Genomic DNA, 7,443 nt, shown 5'->3' on the forward strand with positions numbered 1-7,443 from the left:
GTTTGCTATGACCAGTGTGTTCTCTTGGCAAAACTCTGTTAGCCTTTGCCCTGCTTTATTTTGTACTCCAAGGCCAAACTTTCCTGCTCCTCCATGTATCTCTTGACTTCCTAATTTTGCAATCCAGTCCCCTATGATGAAAGGGATATCTTTTTTTTTTTTTTTTTGGTGTTAGTTCTAGGACATTTTGTAGGTCTTCATATAATCATTCAACTTCATCTTCTTCAGCATTAATAGTTGGGGCATAGACTTGGATTACTGCGATGTTGAATGCTTTTCCTTGTAAATGAACCAAGATCATTCTGTCACTTCTGAGGCTGCAACCAATTACCATAGTGTTATCCCACTGTATATATGTACCAGAAATTCTTTATCCATTCATCTGTTGGTGGACATCTAGGTTACTTTTATGTCTTGGCTACTGTATATATTGCTGCAATGAACACTGGGGTACATGTGTCTTTTTGAATTACGATTTTCTCATGGTATATGCCCCATAGCGGTATTGCTGGGTGATATGGTAGTTTTATTTCTAGTTTTTAAAGGAATCACCATATTGTTCTCCATAGTGGCTGTGTCAGTTTACATTCCCACTAACAGTTCAGGTGGGTTCCCTTTTCTCCACATACTTGCTGCATTTATTATTTGTAGATTTTTTTGATGATGGCCATTTGAACTTGTGTGAGGTGACACCACATTGTAGTTTTGATTTGCATTTCTCTAACAGTAAGTGATGCTGAGCATCTTTTCATGTGTTTGTTGGCCATCTGTATGTCATCTTTTAGAGAAATGTCTGTTCAGGTCTTATGTCCTTTTTTTTTTATTGAGTTGTTTGCTTTTCTGATTTTGGATTGCATGAACTTCTTGTAAATTTTGGAGATTAATCTTTGCCAGTTGCTTCATTTGCAATTATTTTCTCCCATTGTAAGGGTTGTCTTTTCATCTTGTTTGTGGTTTCCTTTGATGTGCAAAAGCCTTTAAGTTTGATTAGGTCCCATTTGTGTATTTTTGTTTTTATTTCCATTACTTTAGTAGGTAGGTCATAGAGGATCTTGCTGCAATTTATGTCAAAGATTGCTTTGCCTGTGTTTTCCTCTAAGAATTTTATAGTTTCTGGTCTTATATCTAGGCCTTAATCGGATGAAGTGGCATTTCTTTAAGGCCTACACACTTCCATCTTCCTTCTGTAGTTGTTGTTCAACTGCTCAAAAGTGTTCAACTTTTTGTGACCACATGGACTGCATCACACCAGGCTTCTGTGTCCTTCACCATCACCCAGAGCTTTCTCAAACCCTTGTCCATTGAGTCAGTGATGCCATCCAGCCATCTTGTCCTCCATTGTCCCCTTCTCCTGCCTTCAATCTTTCCCAGCATCAGGGTCTTTTAAAATGTGTCAGCTCTTTTCATCAGGTGGCCAAAGTATTAGAGTTTCAGCTTTAACATCAGTCCTTACAATGAACACCCAGAACTGATCTCCTTTAGGATGGACTGGTTGGATCTCCTTGTAGTCCAAGGGACTCTCAAGAGTCTTCTCCAACATCACAGTTCAAAAGCATCAATTCTAGTATCACACCTTAAAAGCATCAGTTCAAGTTTAGCTTTCTTTATGGTCCAACTCTCATGTCCTTACATGATTATTGGGAAAACCATACCTTTAACTATACAGACTGTTGGTAAAGTAATGTCTCTGCTTTTTAATATGCTTTCTATGTTTGTTACAGCTTTTCTTCCAAGGAGCAAGCATATTTTAATTTCATGGCTGCAGTCACCATCTACAGTGATTTTGGAGCCCCCAAAATAAAGTCTCTCAGTGTTACCAATGTTTCTCCATCTATTTGCCACGAAGTGACGGGGCCAGATGCCATGATCTTAGTTTTTTGAATGCTGAGTTTTAAGCCAACTTTTTCACTCTCCTCTTTAACTTTCATCAAGGGGCTCTTTAGTTCTTCACTTTCTGCCATAAGGGTGATGTCATCTGCATATCTGAGGTTATTGATATTTCTCCCAGCAATCTTGATTCCAGTTTGTGCTTCATCCAGCCTGACATTTCACATTATTCACTCTGCATGTAAGTTAAATAAGCAGGGTGACTACAGACAGCCTTGATGTTTTCCTTTCCCATTTTGGAACCAGTCTGTTGTTCTATGTCTGGTTCTAACTGTTGCTTCTTGACCTGCATGCTGGTTTCTCATGAGGCAGATAAGTTGGTCTGGTATTCCCATATCTTGAAGAATTTTCCTCAGTTTGTTTTGATCCACACACTCAAAGGCTTTTGTGTAGTCAATAAAGCAAAAGTAGATTTTTTTTTGGAATTCTCTTGCTTTTTCTATGATCTAATGGATGTTGACAATTTGATCTCTGGTTCTTCTCCTTTTTCCAAATCCAGCGTGAACATCTGGAAGTTCACAGTTCACATACTTTTGAAGTCTAGCTTGGATAATTTTGAGCATTACTTGGTTAGCATGTGAAATGAATGCAATTGTGCAGTAGTTTGAGCATTCTTTGGCATTACCCCTCTTTGGGATTGGAATGAAAACTGACCTTTTCCAGTCCTGTGGCCACTGCTGAGTTTTCCAAATTTGCTGGCATATTGAGTGAAACACTTACACAGCATCATCTTTTAGAATTTGAAATAGTTCAGCTGGAATTCCATCACTTCCACTAGCTTTGTTTGTAGTGATGTTTCCTAAGGCCCACTTGACTTCACACTCCAAGATGTCTGGCTCTAGGTGGATGATCACATTATCGTGGTTATCTGGGTCATGAAGATCTTTTTTGTATAGTTCTTCTGTGTATTCTTGCCACTTCTTAATATCTCCTGCCTCTGTTAGGTCCATACCCTTTCTGTCCTTTATTGTGCCCGTCTTTGCATGAAATTCTCCTTTGGTATCTCTAATTATCTTGAAGTGATCGCTAGTCTTTGCCATTCTTTCCTTTTCCTCTATTTCTTTGTATTGCTCACTTAGGAAGGTTTTCTTATTTCTCTCTGGTATTCTTTGGAACTGTGCATTCAGATGGGTATATCTTTCCTTTTATCCTTTGCCTTTCACTTCTCTTTTCAGCTATTTGTAAGGTCTCCTCATACAGCCATTTTGCCTCTTTGCATTTCTTTTTCTTGGGGGTGGTTTTGATCACTGCCTCCTATACAGTGTCATAAACCTCTGTCCATAGTTCTTCTGTCTACCAGATCTGGTAGCATTCTGTCTACCAGATCTAATCCCTTGAATCTCTTTGTCACTTCTATTGTATAATCATAGGGGATTTGATTTAGGTCATACCTGAGTGGTCTAGTGGTTTTCCCCACTTTCTTCATTTTAAGTCTGAATTTTGCAATAAGGAGTTCATGATCTGAGCCACAGTCAGCTCTCAGTCTTGTTTTTCCTGACTGTATAGAGCTTCTCCATCTTCAACTGAAAAAAAAAATCATCCCTCAGTTTACTAGGAATTCTGGACCTTTTCTAAGGTAATATTTTTAACTTTTTCCAACTTTTCTCCTGAAGCAGTATAGGAAGTAGGGAGCAGACTTGGGTGACAACGTAGGAAAGTGCCATAAAAACAGCAAAACGCCAATGATTGTCCAGATTTCCTTTCACCAACTCCAAACCTCATTTGTTCCAAAGAATAAGGATTAGCTGCAAAATTTTTACCCTTTAGGTTTGCATTGAAAGTCATAATTGGTTTACTATCTCCCCCTGGCCCAAAGTGTTTCAGGCTTGAACCATAAAATCATGTGGCTTTTAAATTCTTTGAAATCAAATCCCCTATTTTCTCTTATTGCAACACATTTTACTTGAGAGCATCACAAAAATGCAGCAATACCACTGACCTATTTTCTTACCTTTTTATCAGTAGTGTCCAACCATAAATTTGTAGTAATAAAGGTACAAAGTTATGACCACTTTTTTCCATTTATTTTTATTAGTTGGAGGCTAATTACTTTACAATATTGTAGTGGGTTTTGTCATACATTGACATGAATCATTTTTGAACTTAGGATTCACTTCTAACGACGTGTCCTCCACCACAGGAATGAGGGAAATTGCAAATTCTCCTGTAAAAGTGTGAATCAAGATTTAGACTCTTTCAGGGATTCTACTGTATTGATATAAATTGAACTGAGGTCAATGTTTAAACTTCTTTTTGTGACTTTCAAGACCCTACATGATCTCGTAAATATGTACCTTTCCTCTCCTACCTCATGGTCTTTACACTTTCCATTCCCTCTGCCAGAATCGTATTTTGCATGGCTGCCTCCTACTTGCCATTCAGGTGTCAGCTCAAATATTTCTTCAGAAAAGTCTTCCCTGGCCATCTTACCAAAGAATAGCTCTTTCCAGCTAGTACTTGTCACTATTTGAATCTATTTTTTACTGATTTGTGCTTTGTCTGTCTCATGGCACTAGACTAGAATCTCCATGAAAATAGGGATCTTCTCTTGTTAACTCAGAAGATTAGTCGCTCTTGGGTAAATATTTGGTTAATTAATTGCCTGAAACTGTCAGTATGTTGGTAGAATTATCTTTTAGGAATCAATTTATCTAGTATTACTTCCTTCAAGCAAATTTATTTTTGTCACATTCACTGATATTAGCAATAATGGTAGGATTAATCCTGGTCAACTTGATTTCATATTATGCATCCATTGGAAACTTTTCACATTATGTTCTGGGGTTAAAAATAAAAAGGACATTTTATTTGTACCACAAAGTTACTTCAGGTAAAGGAGACATTGTGACATAATACTGTAAGTTGATCATGAAAGGTTGTTGCTGCATCATGCAAAGACGCCGGGGTTCTTGGCCTCCGGAGGAGAAGAATTCAATCCAGGGCCAGAGACAAGGCTGGATCGCTCAGAGCTTTTGTGTAATAAAGCTTTATTAAAGTATAAAGGAGATAGAGAAAGCTTCTGACATAGACATCAGAAGGGGGTCGAAAGAGTACCTGCTTGCTACTGTTAGCAATGGAATTATATACTCTCAAATTAGTTATTACAGTGAATCAAAAGAATGTCTAGAGGTTGTAAAGACCTCACCAGATCTACTCCCATAATTTACATTTTGAGATAACAGAATTAGCCAGAAGGTTTTTTCCAGAGACTGTCCTCAAGCAGGATCCATTATTGTTATATAATCCTAAAGAATGTATAGGGACAAAAAAGTTTGTCCTTTTTTCCTCCTTGAGAATTCCAGACCCTTCTCTCCTTGGTGACCCCTAGACTTCTTATCAACCTGCCTAGGAATTGACCCTCTCATTCCCCTCTTTTCTTTTAGGAGAATTATGTTGCCAAGGAAAGGGACACTGTTTTTGTTCCATAACTACTTCCTGCTGTGTAGGGACATGCTCCCTAAATTGTTAAGGCAACATATTCTCCTAACCCTCATATTGAGGGTCTCTGATCCAGGGGCCCCATGTAATAATAGTTGGAGGAGGCTGTGGCATTCATAGGAGCTTGGACAACCATTTGTAACTTAAAAGCCTTCATGCAACTAGAAACAAATCCAGTTACACAGTTACAGATGCAGGGAGCAAGCAGCAAAAATAGAACAACAAGAATTATTGTAATTAAGATAGTTTTTCACCATGGGGAACTAGTTAACGTCTCCCAAAGTGAGGCAATTGAGGCTTCAGGAGTATCCACAGCCCCAATCATCTTCGTCATGTGTTTAGTAAAATGAGTAACATTAGTGCTCATATCAGGTATATATAAGTACAGCATTGGGTATGAATAGTGACACAAGTTCCTCCTTGTGCAGCTGTCAGAATATCTAAAGCTAATCTGTTTTGTAAAACCACCTTTCTCTCTTTGAGGAAGATGCGGTCGCTGCTGCCGCGGAACTCCGGGCCACCCGCTCTTGTTCCTGACTCACCGCTGTTCGCTCTCGCCGAGGCACAAGTCGGTCAGGAAGCCGCGCAGCAGCCATGGCCTTTAAAGACACCGGCAAGACTCCCGTGGAGCCAGAGGTGGCTATTCACCGGATTAGGATCACCCTCACCAGCCGCAATGTGAAGTCTCTGGAGGTGTGTGCTGACCTGATCAGAGGCGCAAAGGAAAAGAATCTCAGAGTGAAAGGACCAGTTCGGATGCCTACCAAGACTCAGAATAACTACAAGGAAAACTCCTTGTGGTGAAGGTTCTAAGACTTGGGATTGATTCCAAATGAGGATCCACAAGTGACTCATTGACCTGCACAGCCCCTCTGAAATTGTCAAGCAGATCACTTCCATCAGTACTGAGCCAGGAGTCGAGGTGGAAGTCACCATTGCTGATGCCTAAATCAATCTTTTTAATAAATCAATAATCAGTTGTTAAAAAAAAAAAACCTTTCTAATTTGTGCTTGTTCAGCATGAAGAGCTGAAATAGCTTTTTGAGAATCTTGTAATACCTTTTGAGTAAAATTAGTCAAAGCATCCACTCGTAGCATAACATCTGTAGTTCCCAAAGAGGGAACAAACACTGCAGCCAAATAATCATACCAGTGAAATACAGACCTTGCCCACCGAGTTTTAAGGTGGGGTAAATTAGCAGGCTTTTCTGGAAGCTCTGAAGATATAAAGCCATGAGTAAAGGCTAGACCTAGGGTGCATCTCCCTATCCAACCAGGGGGAAGCCAAGCCCATAGGTAAGAGTCACATATCCAGTAAGTCCCACTTGGAGCAAACCAGCATAACTGAGATATCCAGTCCCAATCAGTGCCTGGCCAGACACAGGGAGGACCTGAATTGGGGTTGGAAAACACAGGAATGATTACATTGCATATTTCCTGAGGCAAAAATCCCAAGTGTTTGCAATCACTATATTTAAGTTGTTGGCTAACTTTTGGGGATGGCTCTCTTTGTCCCCAGCATATAGGGGCAGTAGATATTAGATGTCCTTTTTCAGGAGTTAGCCATATAACCTCATCCCATATTTGATAAACATCAGATAAAAAGCCATCAGATCTAGACCTATTTGTCTGATGTGTAGCAAAATAGTCATTAAACCGAGACAATGTATAATCAAAATTAAAAGTCACATTATGTCCATAGTTAAAGTACAAAGTGTTGCACCAGTTCATTTTAGGGTTGTTAGATTTCATCAGATGAAGAAGAGGCATCACATGCGATTGCTATTGAAGGTATTCGCAGACTTGGAGAAAGTCCTTTCCTTGGAGTTGAGATGTCCACCACAAGAAACCTTCCACTGATGAAGAGGGGAACACACACCCAGCAGTTAGACTGATTGTGGAATACTGCATAGGAGTGAGCCCAGGGTCTTGAGGATCAAACGACAGACTCAGGATTTTTGGAGTCAGCAGAAGTAGGCTCACATAGATTGTCAGGCCCATCTGAAAAGTACAAAGTCAGAGCATAGAAAGTAAAGACAAAAAATGAAATCACTTAGTTCTGGTCAGGGTGCCACCTCTTAACTCGAGTGTGATGTACCCACGAATCAATTCCTGGCA

At 39.6% G+C, this 7,443-nt stretch overlaps 1 pseudogene; it reads left to right on the forward strand.

The window, feature by feature from the left end:
- Positions 1–5,857: 5,857 nt before the first annotated feature.
- Positions 5,858–6,274, forward strand: LOC133052246 (small ribosomal subunit protein uS10-like; annotated as a pseudogene).
- The last annotated feature ends 1,169 nt before the right edge of the window (positions 6,275–7,443 follow it).

Source organism: Dama dama, chromosome X (genome assembly GCF_033118175.1).
Source record: "Dama dama isolate Ldn47 chromosome X, ASM3311817v1, whole genome shotgun sequence".
Classification (NCBI taxonomy): Eukaryota; Metazoa; Chordata; class Mammalia; order Artiodactyla; family Cervidae; genus Dama; species Dama dama.